This window comes from Amborella trichopoda, chromosome 10, assembly GCF_054954075.1.
Source record: "Amborella trichopoda isolate Santa Cruz 75 chromosome 10, AtrichopodaSantaCruz75HAP2 v2.0, whole genome shotgun sequence".
NCBI classification, from domain to species: domain Eukaryota; kingdom Viridiplantae; phylum Streptophyta; class Magnoliopsida; order Amborellales; family Amborellaceae; genus Amborella; species Amborella trichopoda.
The window spans coordinates 14,177,266-14,196,051 of NC_142345.1; positions in this window are offsets into that span (position 1 = coordinate 14,177,266).

The window sequence follows — 18,786 nt, forward strand, 5'->3', positions numbered from 1 at the left end:
CCAAGTCAAGATAGAAGTCTAAGCTGACTCCTGTTTTTGGACCACATCCCTTGCAGCACCTCATGGAGACCGCCTGGTCATGTGTGAAGCAAGACAACCTTTTACAATTACGGTCCCCGTCTTCGTTCTGGAAAGAAGTACACTAGAGCCTGACATCCAAATATGACCGAGGCATAAGAATACTGCCGAGAGAAAAAGCCAAGGCACTCGGGGCAACCGAGCCTGCTGATCCCCTGGCCGTGAATCGCTTTTACCCACTACAAGCCACAGCCGAGCCTAAGGTGGAAGAGCCGAAATTTTGCATGGAAGTCAATGTTGTAGAAGATGACCCAACCTTGTAGCCCCTGCGGTCCCAAGACTGTCATGAACCAGTCCTGACTCGATCAGCGTACAAAGCTCGAGCTCTGTTGAGGCATGTCAAACCCCTACTGACCGACTTGCCACACCTAATTCGACGGATATTGCAGGCCTCGATCGAACGAGAGATCAATCTCCCTGAAGAAATAGTCAACGTTATAGATCAAGAAGACTGTATGAATCGGTTTTAGAACATGATGCATAAAATGATGGAGAAGATAGAGCTAATGGAAAGTACCCTACTCCCTGGGAACTCATCTCAGCAGGAAGCCAATTCTCCTCATCCCACCGATCCAATCCCTAGGTAGCCACCTTCCTCGCATGACCATTCTTCCTCTTAGTAGGTCTCTCAGGTCGACATTGATGCCATGGTCAACCACATCTTGCGTGCTAGATACAGCTCTATATCGGAAGCCCTATCCATCTTTTATTGACCAGCTCCTGTTTCCCCCAAATTATCAAAAGGGGAGACTACCGATCTTCAACGGCACTAGTTCACCACACCAGCATATTGCCCACTTCTATTCGGCATGTCAAGAGACAACAGCTGATGGGAGGCTTGCTCTCCATCAGTTCGTTGAAAGTCTTGACAGGCCGACATTTAAGTGGTATGCCCGACTCCCTCCGAACTTAGTGCAGATCTGTGAAGAAATGGAGCACTTGTTCTATGAGCGCTTCTATGAAGTCGAAAGAGAAGTCCAAGCCATTGAGCTTCTCACATAGACCTAGAACCCAGATGAGCCGGTCGATCAGTTCATTGCAAGATGGAGAGATCGAGCTGCGCACCAAGCTATCCCATGCTTGAAATTGATGCAATCCAAACATGTGTGCGCAACATGCGACTGAAAATCTCCCTGCATGTCGAAGCATCAAACCTGACCTCTATATCAGATCTGATCTCCAAAGCAGTCCGGATAGAGAGTTTCCTTAAGCATCACGACAACTTCAAACCGCATCATCAAATGGAGAAAACAATCGAAGTTTTGGTAATCATCCCAATTCTGGGGGCAATCAACAAAAAGGAGTGATCAGTGTTGTTGTCACTATATGGGACCCCAATAAGGCCTCACCTCAAACTCTGGATTTCTCTAAGGGGGTGAACCCTGCAACTACTCAGGTGACACCTCAGGAAAGCCAAAAACACCAGTCCTACAATAAGGTGCCTCCACCTCGGAACCTCTACGGAAAAGACTACTGAGAAGAGAAGAAAAAGAAAGTCTATAGCTTTGATAGGGAGTGCGTCCCGACCTTACTCTGTATGTTGATTGAGCAACAAATGATCACCTTGCCGGAGATAAAAAGGCCAGAGGATGCTGACTTTATCACCCATAAGAATTATTGTGCCTATCATAAAATGTTGGGGCACCCTGGTCATGATTGCTTCACACTCAAAGATCACATCGAGGCTTTAATCCAGAAGAAGTGAATACAGCTCGATAGTCTCAAGAAGTCATTCGGGGCCACTGAAGCGTCTCACGTGGTGACAATTCAAGAAGAAGATAAGCAAGTGTACCATCTTGACGAGCTACCACCGGACATTCTTCAGGCTTTATTTTGTCTGATGCTTCAAGTAGGGATCATCACACCAATGTCGTAAAAATAGCCCATACACCTTGCTCATGGGATTAAAAACCTTTGGTGCTCCTATCACTAGACACGAGGTCATGATTAAGAGCGGTGCTTCGGTTTTCGAGCTATAATCACAGAGACAGTCCAAGGAAGACATGTCGCTGGCGCTATGTCGAGACTGATGTTCAAATCACCAGGCTGCCAATACAAGAGGTCACCTAGAACATACCTCCTGTGAGAGAGCACCACCCGAGCCTTCTGATCCTGATGAGCCCTCCACTTCCCAACCTTGGTAGGTCTATCGAGGATGAAGCCGAATCAAATCCATGAAGAGGGAGGTTGTTCGCCAAGCAAGGCCAGCCCCTAGGCCACATGAACCTGGTCAACCTGCGCCCATTTTAGACAATGGTAGAAGGAGACGAGCACCAAGGGCCACTCGTCGAAAGAGGAAACTCCCTCAACCCCAGACTGAGATCGAATTCCTCAGGCCCCTTCCTCTGATGCCGACCCTGCGGGATTCCTCTCAGTTTCTTCCACTAACCAAAACCCGCACTTTAGTCAAGAGCCCATTCCAAAGTCTTCCTCTGCTCAGGTTCCCAACATGTCTAATAAGGGTGACGACATTAAAAGCACCCCTCAACGGTCCAAGCAAGGTGAAGACTTAAAAGATTCCCTGCACTCGTCCAATTCTGATGATGATGTTAAAAGCTACCAGGATTGGTCCAATCTGAGTGATGACATTAAAACCTCTCCCCCATCTTCTATCCCCGACTTTTTCAACCCTTCTTCTTCCTCTGCTAACACGTCTTTTACAGGTACAACTCTCGAATTCTCAGACTTCGAGGCTCTTGACAAAGAGCTGAAGAGTTGCAAGCAGGCGGCATCGAAAGCAACTGAAAAAGACGGTGGCCCATGCAGTGGGTTCCTGTTAGTCACTGATGCCTTGGCATCTAAAGCCAACGCAAATCCTCCTCCCACTATTGAGGAGCTCCTTGAGAGACACAAGAATCCCAAGGCCAAGAAAGCCCAAAGGCCACATGATCTCGACTTCAAACAACGGCTGAGAGAGTCAAGAGGGTAGAGCTTCCATTCTTATGAAGCATGCCATATGGTGTAGATCTCTGAAGCACTGACCAATGCTGACCCAATCAGTCTCAGGTCAGGCAAGAAGTTGCAGCCACTCATGTAGAAACCTCAACAACCCAAACTCTTGAAGTACCTTAGTCCACCACTCATCCCATACCCTAACATACCAACCAATCCAACACTCCTTAGGTTCCTGGGACTACCATTAGTCCCATATACCCAACCACCTCCAAACCCTCAACCTCCATCAAACTCCACTTCGTCAACACCTACCCCTATCACCCAATTTAACTAGCCTACACCAGACTCGGCTGCTTGACCTAGCCAGTCAGCACCAAGTCTGGTGTTGCAATCTTTATCTACCCAATCCTCACAAACTCTCCAATCCACACCAATTGCACAACAAAGTCAGTCGGTACTCCAAAACCAACCGCTTCTGCCTACCATCCCTCACTGGCACCTTCATCATCTGAACCCGAGAGAGGAGAGAGAAGAAAAGGGTTAGTATCCTTTGGTAAGGTAACTTTCTCTCTCCTCCCCTCTCTCTCTCTCTTCTCTCCTCCCCTCTTTCTCTATCCTCCCCTCTTTCTTTATCCTCCCCTCTTTCTCTCTCCTCATCTCTTTTTCTCTCCTCCTCTCTTTCTCTCTCCTCATCTATATCTCTCCTCTCTATTCTTCTCATCCCTATCCCTCTCGATCTTCTTCTCATCTCTAGCTCTCTTTCTTTCTCTTCTTCTCATCCCTATCTCTCTTTCTTTCCCTTAATCTCATCTTTATCTCTCTCTTCTTCTGATCTCTATCTCTCCTTCTGCTCCTCGTCTAACAAAGTCCATAAAGCCTAATACCGACTGCATCTTCCTTCTCTTCTCGTCTAACACAGTCAGTGAAGCCTAGTGTCGACTGCATCGTCTCTCTTCTCTGTCTAATGCAGTCGGTGAAACTCAGCGTCGACTGCATCTTCTCTCTTTTCTCTGTCTAACAACACAGTCGACGAAACTCAGCGTCGACTGCATCCTCTCTCTTCTTGTATAACACAGTCAGTGAAGCCTAGCGTCGACTGCATCCTCTCTCTCTTCTCGTCTAACACAGTCGACGAAGCCTAGCTTCAACTGCATCTTCTCTGTCTAGCACAGTCGGCGACGCTCAACACTGACTGCATTACCTCTTTCTTCTTTATCTAACCCAGCTGGCGACGCTCAGCGTCGACTGAGTCCTCTTCCTCGTCTTTGCCTAATACAGCCTGCGAGGCCTAGTGTCGTCTGTGTTTTTCTCTCTTCCCTCATATTCTTCTCTCTTCCCACTCCTTCTTTCTTTTCTCTTCTTCACTTATCTTAATCTTCTTATGTTTTTTCTTTATGATATTTGTTATTTCTGTTATTCTTTTGTTTGATTAAAGAGGGGTTGAGATTAGCCTATCATGGTAGTCATGTCGTCTAGCCGTAATGTTGTTGTGCCGGAATTACTGTGCCCGCTTTATTGCCACGATAGACTAACCATCGTGTTTAGCTAGTCAGTATCAGTATTGATGTCTAGTAGTAATCCTGTTGAGCTGGTCTTAGTTACCGAGCCCGTTTTACTACTACGTCAAGCCAATTACTCATTAGCTTAGTCACTGTGTTGATCTTCCCGCCTGGTAAAATTCTTCTCTCCCCCATCTTTCTTCTCTCATTCTTCTCTTCTTCTTTTGAATGTGCATGCTTGTGTATGTTAACCAAAGAGGCAAGGTGTCCACCTGTCTTATAATATTTATCATATGTGTGTGACTGTAGAAAACAAGAGAATACAAGCCAAGGGAGGCGATTCCGAACTAGTTTTATTACTGGGGGCTTTCTTTGTGATCTAAGAGGGCACGCACGCGAGCCAACCCAAGTAAGTCCCGAACCCACCTTAACTTTCTCTCTCATCGATTGGTAATACCTGCCCTTGTTTTCGAACAAGGTTCTCGAGAGAGCGATGTCAAAAGTCACGTGTCTCCCTAAAACCTGAGACGCATGCCACCCGATCATCCAAATCCAAAGGGCGAGATCGAGGCACCTAACTAATTTCATGTATCATTGTTAAGAAAATATTAGCCCGACCCATCCCATGTCTTGAAGTACGAACCAATCCCGATCAGAGAAGACCTTAGCTATGTTGAACAACCGATTGAGATATTGGATAGGAGAGTACAGGTCTTGTGCAATAAAGAAATCCCCCTGGTCCTAGTGTAATGGCAATATCATTCAAGAGAAGAATCAACATCGGAACAGAAGGATGAGATCCGAGAGAAGTAACCCCGACCTTTTTGACTGATAATGAGATGATTTTGAAGACAAAATCCTTTTTAAAGGGGGATGATGTATGGACCACAAATTTTCCAATCTCGAGATGCGCACGGTAATAGCGTGCAGGAGAGGTCTACCGCCGCTTGATTAGGAGAAGCCTAGCGCTGCGTGTGTAGGAGAGGCCTAGCGCCGTGTGTGTAGGAGAGGCTTAGTGCTGCGAGTGTAGAGAGATAGGAGGAGGAGCATCACCGCATGTGAGCTGAAGCATTGCTGCACGTGAATTGGAGCATCACTGCGCATGAACTAGAGCATCGCCGCTCGTGAATTGGGGTATCGTCGCCCGTGAAGGTAGAGAAGAGTTAACGCTGTAAGTGAAGAGGGAAGATGTGACCGCTGCCAGTGCCGCACTTGTCAGTGTTGTACGTGTCAACGCCGCAACTGTCAGAGCCGTACATGTCAGCTACAGTGACCTTCACCTACCCTGGGTACATAAGTCCTTTCCCCTCCCCTTTTTCCACAGTTCCCCTTACTTTCCCTTGCACTTTGTATCTCTAGAACTAGTGGGAGTTAACTATACCTTGGACAAGTCATTACTTAGAGCTTGAGGTGGCCTATGAGTGGGAGACACTGTAAACACCAGGAAAGTGGGTTTAGTATCTATGCATCAATAACTTTTATAGAAACCAATTTTAAGTATTGAAAGGGGGTAAAATGATAGGATAAAATTATGAGAGTGAATGGGTCGAAATGAGATTTAAATCTCAGATTTATGACTTTCAATACCATGATTGATTGAGCAATGTAAATGATATTTGTAATCGTGAAGATTTACCAAACAGTTCATTTACGAGACTAGTTTAATATGGATAAGGTTTTGCATCAAGAATTATCTTCGTTGGTAAAATGTTAAAGTGCTCTTTAAAGCATGTTAAATTTTAGAATAAGAATTTTCAGAACTGTGACTGTTCTTACATCAAGTTTCCAATGGTTAAATGTGTCCAAATGCGGCCAAACCGGTTTTGAATGAAAGATGTGCTTGTCTATTTTGAGTTTGCTCTTTTCACTTTGATAAAATGCTATATGAGTTATGAAATGGGCCCCGAAATGTGAGGGTATGCCACTATTCCCAATTGCAGGAACCCCTAGTACTATTACTCACTTTACACTATGCGTGTAATGCCGCATGCGTAGCGTCGCGTGTGTAACTCCGGTCGGGTAGTGCCGTGCGTATAATGTCGGGCATGTAACACCGTGTGCGTAATGCCATGCGTGTAGCACTGCGCACGTAACGCCATGCGTGTAGTTTCGAGAGTGACACTGCTACCTAAGCGATGATCGCAACTAGAGCGATAGTTTTTATGTGATGAATACCTAATGTCATAGTGTTATGTGAACGGTGTTATGCAGCCAAGCGTTATGTGGAAATTGATAATGCCATACAACTTTGATAATTCCATGACAAACACTACATGATGAGTGTCGTAATACTAATGTTAATTGTTATGCGTAATGCAATATGATGGCTCTCGTACCATTGATATTTTATGCTGGGTTTCATAATACTATGTGACTGCTGGACAGTTCTGAGTAAGACTCAAACTGTGCTTGATGAAAATTTGAATTATTTGTCATAAGATACAAATTTAGTATGAATGAATTTAATGCTTGAGCATATTATAATGCCGTCATAATAACCACTACACAATGGGACAACCATTGGTAGTGGCATTGTTTTGTGATAATAGTACGATCTTAGCCATTATTTCATTGATACTGCTCGCTACGGGATGGGGCACCCATCAGTAGTGAGGATTGCTATATTGAGAAAAGTGATGCTAGCTATATCCCCTAACTTGCTGAATGATAGGATGCAGTTAGGGGAAAGTGAAATGGGAGGGTCACACCCCAAGATATTTACTACATTGAGACTAACAATTGACGCCTTGCAAGGTAAGTGCCTATCGAACCCCCAATGCGTGTTGGGGGCCGTGGGTGTGAGTATGAGGGCATTACGAAGTAGATTTCCCCACTTGTTATTGCCCTCCCTCTTGGAAGATGGTAGAGGTCCTAAGCAATGGGATTGGCTTAGCCCGATAGATTGGGCCTCTATTGAGGGAGTAGGTGAACTAGATAGTGAGTGGGTAATGATTGAATAGTGATTGTGAATGCCGATGATTGAATCGATTGAATGATAACTGTTATATGGATAGCACAATTATAATTGATGTACTGACCAGATCGCTGACTCTCATGACTGTTGCACTGGAATTCCGTATGGTTTAATAAGTTGTTTATGATTCTTGAGTAGGCTCATTATTGATGCATAGTGCTTAGACCTAGTTACTGGGCTATATAGCTCATCCCATTCTCTCTCCCCTCCTTGTAGACTGATAACAATAGGTTAAGAGTTGAAACAATGGGATTTTTGAATGAAGTTGAAGCCAGACTTATTGAAGGCGGGATCTAGATCTTGTATGTGATTGGGAAGTCTAGTCCTAGATTTTGTTTATTACATGAATCTATAACTTTGAGCTCTGTTGCCCTAGACTCAATTGTAATATTTTGGAAGAATGTTATGTAAGACCTTTTGTTATTATATGGAGCTTCAAATTAATAAATTTGATTTTGTATTAAGAATTATTGATGTATTTATCTTTCCATGTTTTTTTTTTTTTTATTAGCGAATTAATGGCGTTGAGTTCACCCGAACCAAATTGATAAACGCTACATCGGGATCACGAACCCGCGCTCGGTCCCCTCTCTCACGTACGACGAGGCTGTCGGGGGTGGGGTCATGACACATGCCATCATGATCATGTTGCAATAAATGTAGCTCCATTTCGTGCCCGAACGCAGATTTCGTCGTCTCGGGTTTTTGGCCAGATCTTGAAATCCGATGGCCAGAATCTGCAGCAATTTTATCAGCCTTTCACATGAAATCCGATTGTTCATCATGTGTGAGGTTTATCGCAGATGTAGCCTCAGACCTTACGCATGTAGTGGAACTAGTCTTGCGTTGATCGAGCGTGCGAGCGCCATGATATGGCGGCCCGAGTGAGTCGTGCTATTGTTGATTTTCCTACAATTGTCTTCAAGAATCGCTAACTTCTCTCTAGTTTATTTCCTTGCTCGGGCATCTTCACGAGTCGTGCCATTATCAAAACGCTCGTCTTGACGAGACGAACACACTCACAAAATTTTAGCTTGATCTGACTCAAGACGAGTGAGATATGAGTCTTCAAAGTTACTACTCGTGATTATGCGAACCAGTCTCCTTTAATGGAGATTGGTGCAGTGAGGCCGCACGGGAATAGCGTGTGGCTTACCCTTTTTTATTGTTTCACTCATAAGTTTGTCCTGGAACGTCCCTTTAAGCTGAAACTTGACCCTAGGGGCTTTTGACCGTGCTAGATCTAATGGCGGGGTGCCACAGCCATTTGACACACTGAAAATAAAGTTCTAGTTAAAGGTCCATTTCAAGGTGCTATAGGCTAATTTTTTCGAAATTGTTTCTTTGTCCGCACTGCCTTAGACATGTTGGATTGTGAAGAAACTTGGAAGGTGGCCTCTTGAAGTCCTTAAGAAGATTCTAACCCATTCAGGGGCAATTATGAGATTGCAAAAATTACACTATATGTCAGGGTTTTATTGACCGGGTTCTCCTTTATTCCACATCGGGGACCCAAGGTGCTGAATTATGTGTTCAAACAACCACAAAGAATGACCCTTCTTCTCTCTCTTTTACCTCTTTTCTCTCCCCCTTCCTGTCCTGCACGGTAGCACACACCGCCATGCGTGACATTTCTTTCTCTCTCTTTCCTCTCCGTCTTGCACGACAATGCATACTGCCGAAGCACGATCTCTTTCTCCTTTCTCTTCTCTCTCCTTTGCTTGCTTGATCAAAGGGTAGGCTGAGCCTTGTGTTGCTGTGCCAGTCTTGTTGTCGAGCAGTTTAGTTGTCGTGTGGGTCTAGTGACCATTCCCGTCGAGCAGCCGTGTCAGACTAGTCGTTGTGCCAGACCAGTCACTGTGACGGTCTTGTCATCGAGCAATCTAGCCGTCGTGCCCGTCTAGTCACCATGCCCGTCTAGCTGCCACGTCAAACCAGCCACTGTGTTAGACCAGCCGTCGTGTCAGTCTTGTCGTCGAGCAATTTAGCTGTCGTGCCGGTCTTGTCACCGTACCTGTCTAGTTTCCACGTCAGACCAGCCGTCGCGCTAGTCTTGCCAATGTGCCAGTCTAGCTGCCGGGTCAAACTTCTTCACTCTCCTTCACTTCTCCTCTCTCTTTTCTTCTCTTCTCTTCTCTCATCCCTTTTCTTCTTCCTCTCTATAAACCGAATACTTTCTTTAAAGGATCTGAGTGAAAAAACATACTAGCCTTCGTCTCTCTTTTTCCTCTTTCTCTAAAGGATCTGGGTGAAAAACAAACCAGCCTTCGTCTCTCTTTTCCCTCTTACTCTAAAGGATTTGGGTTAAAAACAGACCATCCTTCATCTCTTTTTTTTCTCTTTCTCTAAAGCATCTAGGTGAAAAATAGACCAGCCTTCATCTCTCTTTTCCCTCTTTCTCTGAAGGATCTGGGTGAAAAATAGACCAGCCTTCGTCCCTCATTTTTCCTCTTTCTCTGAAGAGATGGGTTAACATCAAACTAGTCTTCGTTGAGTAAGTGCCTCGATCTTGTCCTCCAAATCTGGATGATCGGGCGGCACGCGTCTCAGGTTTCAGGGGAACCCGGGACTTTGAGATCGCTCTCTCGAAAAGCTCGCTCGGGAGCGAGGGCAGGTGTACCAACCGATGAGAGAGGAATTTAAGGTGGGTTCGAGACTTACTTGGGCTGGCTCGTGTGGGTGCCCTCTACGATCACGAAGAAAGCGCCCCAGTCGTAAAACTGGTTCGAACTTGTCTCCCTTGACCTGTATTCTCCTATTTCTGCAATCACACACATGATTAATTTTACAAGACAAGTTGGCCAAAAGAGACCCCAACTTGTCTTTGAGCAAATGTGGTGTGCACATTCAAGACAAGAATGGGTAAGAGAATAGATGAGAGAAGAAGAAAGAGTTAGATTAGAGGAACTTTGACTAAGTAGCGAGATTGGCAGAGCAACTAGATTAGCAAGTGGTTGACCCAGCGTGGTAGCAAGACGGACACGGTAACTAGACTGGAACAACAAAAATACTACTAGATGCCAGAGAAATCATCGGCCAGCCTGGCGTAATGGCTACCTTATCGTGGCAGTACAGCAACACGGTGACTAAGATCGACTCAATGACAATACTGCTAGACGACAAGACTATTATGACAATGGTTATCTCAGCCTCTCTTGGTCAAATGAGAGAGAGAAGAAAGAAAAGAGAGAAAGGGAGACATGCACAATACTACCAATGTCGGGCATGAGGGAAAAAGAAGAAGAGAAGAGAAACATAAGGAGAAGAAAAAAAGAAAAGGAAACTAAGGAAGAAGAAGAGAAAAAGCGAGGGAAGGAGGAGAAGAGAACCTAAATGGCGATGATAGAGAAGATATAAAAGAATATGGACGGCGATGAATCTCTGCCGTTCATGACAGGAGGGTAAGAAGAGAGAAAGGACTTGAGGGCAATTAGCCTCCACCACTCATGGTAGGGGGTGTCAAACAAAGAATAAGAGAGAGAAGACATGGGCGGTGATGTGCTTCTACCGCTCTTGTCAGACGAAGAAGAAGAGAGAGAAGACATGGACAGTGATGTGCTTCCACCGTCCGTGTCAGACGAAGTAAAAGAGAGGGAAGGCATGAGCGGCGATGTGCTTTCATCGTTCGTGTGAGAAGAAGAAGAAGAGGGAGAAGACGTGGGCGACGATGTGCTTCCGTTGCCCATGTTAGAAGAAGAAGAAGCAGAGAGAGAAGACATGGATGGCGATGTGCTTCCGCTGTCCTTATCAAAAGAAGAAGACGAGAGAGAAGACATGGGCGGCGATGGGCTGCCACCGTCTGTGTCAGACGAAGAAGAAGAGAGAAGGCATAGGCAGCGATGTGCTTCCACCATCTGTGCCAGACCAAGACGAAGAGAGAAAAGACATGGGTGGCGATGTGCTTCCACCGCCCATGTCAGAAGAAGAAGTGGGAGAAGACATGGGCGGCGATGTGCTTCCATCGTCTGTGTCAAACGAAGAAGAAGAGAGAAAAGACATGGGCGGTGATGTGCTTCCGCCGTATGTGTTAAATGAAGAAGAAGAGGGAGAAGACATGGGCGGCGATGTGCTTCCACCGTCTGTGTCAGACGAAGAAGAAGAGAGAGAAGACATGGGCGACAATGTGCTTCCACCGTCAGTGTCAGAAGAAGAAGAAGAGAGAGAAGACATGAGCAGTGAAAGAAAGATAGAGAAAAAGGAAAGTGGATAAAGGAGATCAAAGACAAGTAGGTAAGAAAGACATATGAGAAAGAGGGAGATAGAGATGAGGAGAGAGAAAGAGAGATGAGAGAGAAAAGAGGAGGAGAGAAAATTATCTTACCGAAGGGTATCGACCGTTTTCTTCTCTCTCATCTCTCTCTCTCTCCAAGACGTACCCATGAACTTAAGCAAGAATTGAAATCTTTATTGAATAAATGTGTAGAATGAACTGAGGGCCAAATATGGGTGTACGTCCAAAAGATACTTAAATAGATGATAATTACAATTTAATTGAATTAAAAGAACTTATAAAATTGGGTGCAAAAGGACTATTTTACTCCTGCCCAACAATGTGTGAAATTCCAAAACAGTCGTTGCTGCTGCCCTAGAACTTGCACGATCTTCTGTGGATAATTTGGGTTGCTCTTGTGCTCGTTTTACCAAAAGATGATTGTTTTCTTGTAGGGCTCATTATGGCGATTGATTTGATACCAACTTCGAGCTGTAGATCGTGTTTTTAAGCCACGATTATGTGTCTCGAAATTTGGAGAAATCTTGCAAACTTCGGATCGGTAGTGTGCTTATTTCATGATGTTTTTTCTTTGATTTCTTCGCTGAATCATATTAAGCATGCCGTCACGATCACGTGGCAAAAAAAGCAACTTGATTTCATGTCCGGATGAAGATTTTGTCGTCTTTAGTTTCTTACCAGAATTTGGAAATCCGACGGCTGAAATTTACAGCAGTTTTGACACCTCCATGTGTGAAATACAACCGTTCATCTTACAAGGCGTTCGGACCAGAGATAGCCTCGAACCTTACGCACATGATGCAATTGGTTTTGTATCGATCGGGTACACGCGTCGTGATTTGGCCGCTCGATCGAGGCGTGCTGCTGCTAAAGTTTTTACAACTATCTTCATGAATCACCAACTTCATTCTAGTTTTTCTCCCTGCTCGGGTTCGTAACGAGTTGTACCACATATCAAAACGCTCATCTTGATGAGATGAACATGCTCACCAAATTTGAGAGCGAGCTGACTTAGGATGAGTGAGATACGATACTTTAAAATTACTGCTTGGGACTGTGCACATCAGCCTCCTTTAATGGAGATTGGTGTAGGGAGGCCGCAAGGGAATGGTGTGCATCCTACCCCCTTTTGGTCTCATAACCTTGTTCTGAAATGTCCGATTAAGCCAAAACTTGCCCCATAGAGGCTTTTAACCGTGTCAGATCTAATGGTGATGGTCCCATAGCTGTTTGACGCATAAAAAATAGAATTGTAGTTATGGGGTCCGTTTCAGGGTGTTGAGGCCGTTTTTTTTTCTGAAATTGTTTCTTTGTATGCGCTGCCTTAGGCATGTCAGATTGAGATGAAACGTGGAAGGTGGCCTTTTGGAGTGCTTAAGAAGATTATGACCTATTCTGGGGCAATTCTGAGACTATCGGGAATTTCACTACATGTTGAGGCTTTATTGACCTGCTTCCTCTTTATTCCGCATCAAGGACCAAGATGTTGAAAAATGTCTTCAAATAGCATGCCCCACCTAATGTTGTGCTTCGACAGTAGTGAGAAGGACAACATTCAAAAAATTTCCTTCAGCATTATTACTTTTTTCTTCCTAGCCACATGACGACGTGAACGTCAAGGAGATTCACGCAATGCTGCAACTAGGATGCTCAGACATTTTGATGCAATGTACAGCTCCATCCGTGGAGGCTTTAGGGGAAAAAAATAATTTTTTTAGCGATCATGTCGAATTTTTCACCCTTACGTGGATTGTTTGTGATTCTGAAGCTGAGGATTTTGTAAGAATGTTGTTAGTCAGAATCAAGCCCGTCTAGCAGTCGAGTGTCGTGTTGAAGGGCATTTTTCCCATTTGGTCTGTTTTTTATTTTTTTTGGATAGACAGCAAAAGAGCCTTTGGTCAGCGTTCGTCTATGTTGTGCACCAGATATTCCTTAGCAGGCAGGGTACCTCAGTTTATCAAGGTGACCGGCTTTGGGTATAACCCCTACCCACTGTTAGCAGTTTCACGTAAAAAGTCGAAAGTCATGGCTGACTTAGCTTTCTTAGGGCATCTTTGGCTTGTCGGAATGACTTCCTTGTTTGTTTGTTCTAAATGGTCTGCTGAAGGGCCTTTTGTCAGTGCTCTTTTGCGTTGTGCACTTAGATATTCCTTGGCGGACAGGGTACTTCAGTTTGTCGAGGTGACCGGCTTTGGGTATAACCCCTACCCACTGTTAGCAATTTCACGCAATAGGTCCAAAGTCATGGCTGACTTAGCCTTCTTGGGGCGTCTCTGGCATCTTTGGAGTGCGTTTAGTGGCGTCTTGGGAATGATGCTCTTCTTCGTGATACGTGTCTTACCTTTTTGGCGAATCTTCTATCCTCCGAGTCCTTTTTGTAAATGGACTCAGACTATCAGAATCTTGCTTTAAACTCGTATTTTCGATCTTGGTATTGTGACACTAGAGGTTTTTCTTTTGAATATGGGTTGAAGGCACTTGCTGAGGTGAGTGCTGCATCAACCTGTTTATTGGTTCAAGCATCCTTAGTAGATTCTCACTTGGACTTGGAAGGAGGTTCCATAGAGACGGATTTCACCAACTTCCTTTTTATTTTGGGCTTTCTTACCCACGACCTTTCGGCCATGTCCACCCTTGTTTTTTCATTTTTACTCATGATGCCCTTTGTGGGTTTTCACCGTTCTCGAATTTTTATTTTTACGGAACTCTTTTACTCGTGGTTCGTGGCCATGCCCGTCCATCATTTTTACTTATGGCATTCCCTTGTTCAGGTATACACCATGCCCGTTATTTTATTTATGTTTTATTTTTTTTGTGAAGGCATGTTTATGGTCATGCCTTCAGGACTGTGCGAAGCCTTTTAACATAATGCAGCCAGGACATGCACTCTAGTTTAAGGTCATACAGCTGGATTGTAGTGATGGCGAATGACAATCTGTTGAGGCCATGAAGTGAGTATGGTGGCGGTTTTGATACACTTTGGGTAGATGGCGTGAAGCTACCTATGAAAAATGGATAATGTATGAATGGAAGGTGGAAAGTGGTGACCCACTAGCGGACGGTGGTATGGATGACGAAATGCCTCGTCGTTTTGTGAGCATGGGTGAGACTCACTGGGGAATGATGGATGGTGCAGTGCATGGACTCACTGGGGGGTAAAGAAGGTGGTACGCACACACGGATGGGTCGGTTAGGGAAGACGTGTGTGAAGATGCATGTAAAGGGGGTATGCGTGTGTATGAGGGCATGTTTAAGGTCATGCCTCCGGGACCTGTGCAAAGTAGTTTAACGTCATGCGACCAGGACATGAACAATGGTCTAAGGTCATACAGCTAGACCGTGGTTATGCATTTTTGAGTCATGCAACTAGAACTATGCAATTTAAAGTCGTGTAATTAGACCTCCGCTACAGTTTATGGTCATATAGTTCAGACCAGGGTGCTGAGCCTTTTAACGTCATGCGACTAGGACATGTACTATAGTTTAAGGTCATATAGCTTGGACCATGGTGCTGAGCTTTTTAACGTCATGCAGCTAGGACATGCACTATGGTTTAAGGTCTTATAGTTTGGACCTGCAGTTTAAGGTCGTGTAGCTAGACCTACACCACAGTCTGTGGCCGTATAGTTTGGACCATGCAGTATAGGGTCGTGCACCTAGACCAAGGTTGTGGGTCACCATGTAGGTGAAGTTGCATGTGACTAGGTCTTGTAGACTGCAATCTGACTCCTGATGATAAAATAGTCAAGACCGGTAAGGGGTTCAGATGGGAAGGCCGACTTCATTGGGGACTAGGGGACGAGTGTGTTTCTCTTAGAGGTGAAAAATAGTACTCAATAGAGGTCAAATTCATTAAAAATTACCCAAATCCTATAGGACTGCTAGGTGTGAAGCAAACACACTGGGGGTGGTAGTGATAAGAATGACATTGACTCCTTTGGGGATAAGGGACTACAACACGAGTATGACTCCTACTAGGGATGAGAAGTCATGGCCTGTGTGGAACGAGTTGGGTACCACTCTGTTGGGGATAATAGCCCACAATTAGGGTGCAACGCCACTCAGGATGACAGTAGCAGGACACGCATGACTTTAGCATGGAGCGTGTGGCAATGAACATGCATGAAAGTGAAACCTTAAGAACACAGCCGCCGCTGGGTATTGCCAAGAACGCTATTTCTTGAACACTCAGCCGACGCTGAGTCTTTGAAAATGCAGCTGCCGCTGAAGTCAACCAACGTTACTTCTTGGACACTCAGCTGGCGCTGGGTAGTTAAAAACACAGCCGGCATTGGGTAGAGAATGCAGTTGGCATTGGGTCGAGAACGCAACTGGCGCTAAGTCGAGAATGCAACTGGCGCTGGGCATGGGTTACTATTCAGGCCTTGACCCAAGCCTGACCCGGTCCTACTTTTTGTTACATGGGATTTCATGGGCGTCGGTAAAAGTTCACTTGGGCCTCGGGTCAGAGCTCGACCCAGTCCAACCGATCTTCATTTGGCCTTCTTGGACGTAGTAGAGATTCCTGGTTTGTAAGGGATATTTGAGGGAAATTTCGGCTATAAAAAGGGGGTAAACCCCATTTTCACTGTTTCAAGAAAAACTTAAGGTATTTTGGTTTAACAGTGAGGGTGAGGTTTTCGGTGAGAGCTCTGACAAACACATAGGGGATTCCGGCAAGATTAGTAGAGGTTTTACCGGGGAGCAAGGGTAGGTTCCAACTAAGCAAGGAGACATTAGCAGGAAAGGAGGCAGGGTTTGCCGGGATTGCAGGAGTTTGTAATAGGAAAAAGGGAGTTCACCGAGAAATAGGGAACTCAAGCTGTGGTTTTGTTTTTAAGGGGGTTTTGGAGAAGGAAAGAAGGTGCAGTTGAGGGCTGCTCAGGGTCTTCCGCTTGTTTTTGGCAATTTTTTGAAGGGTGAAAGTGGTTTCCTGATGACTTGAAGGAAGTTTGCAGAGGGTTTCTGATAGTGGAAGGAGTTTCTGGTAGGAAGGAGATGGACAGTCGCTAGAGGTGGACGGTCGCACGAAGGTGAACGGTTACCGAAGACGAAGGGTCGGGGGAGACGAAAAGTCACCAAAGACGAAGGGTCGTTGAAGAAAACAAGGGGCCCCGAGAAAGTGTGCAATCATTGGGGAGACGAAGAGTTACTTGCAGGAAGACGAGGGGCCTTGAGAAGGTGTGCATGGGGGAAAACGAAGAGTCATCAAGAGGCACACAGTCACAGTAGGAAGGGACCACAGCCGGTGCTGACCTAGGATAAGCAACTGGTGCTGGTCCTTGGGAACACAGACGACGTTGGTGTTGGGACATGCAGCCAGTGCTGGGGTTCATAAACATAGTCGGTGGTAGCTTTTTGAAGGTACGCAGCCAGTGCTGAGTCTTCAAAAACTCATCCGGTGCTAGTCTCCAAAAACTCAACCGGCGTTAGTCTCGTGTGGCGCTAGTTAGTGCCTTTGTCACACGTGGCTAGCAAGATGATACTCCGGGCTTTAGTCGTACATGGCTATTACTTGCTCGATCCTCTGATGAACGACAATGAATCGTGTTCTGTTGTGATCGTGCATGATGATGGTTGGGGTTGGTAAAGGGCGAGAACCCATGGTAAGGCCTAGCTTATGATGCCTGTTGGAAGCCAAGTCCTCCAACACAACAGTGAAGTCTGTATTGTTTTGTGGAAGGGCATTCACTGTGAACAGGGTATACTCTCCATCATAGGCTAGTTCCCTGCCAGGGAAATCTGCTTTGTATGTTTGATATACTAGTCAAATGAATTGAAGCTGACTCAAAAATTGTTTGCTTCTTCTTTTGACCTGTAACCATCCTCTTTGAAAACATCTGGCAGATGAATTGAAGCTGACTCCCAAGTGGTTTTGCTTCTTCTTCATGATGAGGGTGTTTCTTTTTTGCCTGTAACCTTCCTCTTGCAAGTGATTTTGCTTCTTCTTCATGAGGAGGGCATTTTCTTTTTTTGGCCTGTAACCGTCCTCTTATCCTCAAATGCAAGAGCAACACTACGGATGTCAACTATTCTCTTTTCCTCAGATGCAAGAGGAACACTGCGGGTGTCAACTGTTCTCTTTTCCTTGGCTGCAAGGGATTTGTAACTTCCCTAATAATGGGCTTGTACTTGTAACTCCTTTTTAATGCAACAAAAAGAGAAGCTTTATTTGAGGACTCTTTTTTATCATCCTCCTAACTTTTTTTACTTTTGTGCTTCGAGTCTCCTTTTTTTTTCTTGAGTATGCATCATGGGTAGTAATTCTTTAAATATTTCCCATTGATAGGTGGCATTGCCTCCTCTCCATCAGGATGTGCCAGCATGTAAGCTCCATTTGGTGAGACCTTTTTTACTACAAAGGGACCTTCCCACTTAGGCTCAAACTTCCCTTTGCACCGCCCATGCATAGCAATCGTCCTCTTGACGACTAGAACTAGATCCCCATGGGCGAATGAGCGTACTTTGACTGACTTGTCAAAGACCCTCTTCATTCTCCCCTAGTTGAGTTCGAGGTTCTACTGAGCCTCCAACCTCTTTTCATCGAGTGCATCCAATTCTTGATATCGAAGTTTGCCTCTCTTATCTTCAGTTAGTCCTTGATGTATAGCGACGCGCAACAAAGGCATTTGAATTTCAAGGGGTAATTCACCCCATTAGACTAGGGAATAAAGAGTGGAATCGGTGGCATTTCGTGTGATAGTGAGATAGGCCCACAAGACTTCAGGGAGTTTCTCGTGCCAGTTTTTTTTCGTCTTTGATACTGATTTCCTTAAAACATTGCACATGGTTTTATTGAATGCTTCAGCTAATCCGTTGGCTGGAGGGTGGTCCATAGTTGAGTACCTCCACTCGAAACCGATCTGGTTAACCAAGAGATCAATGTGATGACTTTTGAACTGAGGGCCATTGTCCGATATAATTCGGTCAGGACCTCCAAACCGATATATGATATGATGTCACACGAAATTAGCTACAGTGGTCCGAGGAACCTCCATAAGGGGGATCGCTTCATCCCACTTGGAGAATTAATCTGTTGCAGCTAGAATAAGACATGACCCATTGATAAAGGAGGGTCAATAGGCCCTACAATGTCCATCCCCCATTGT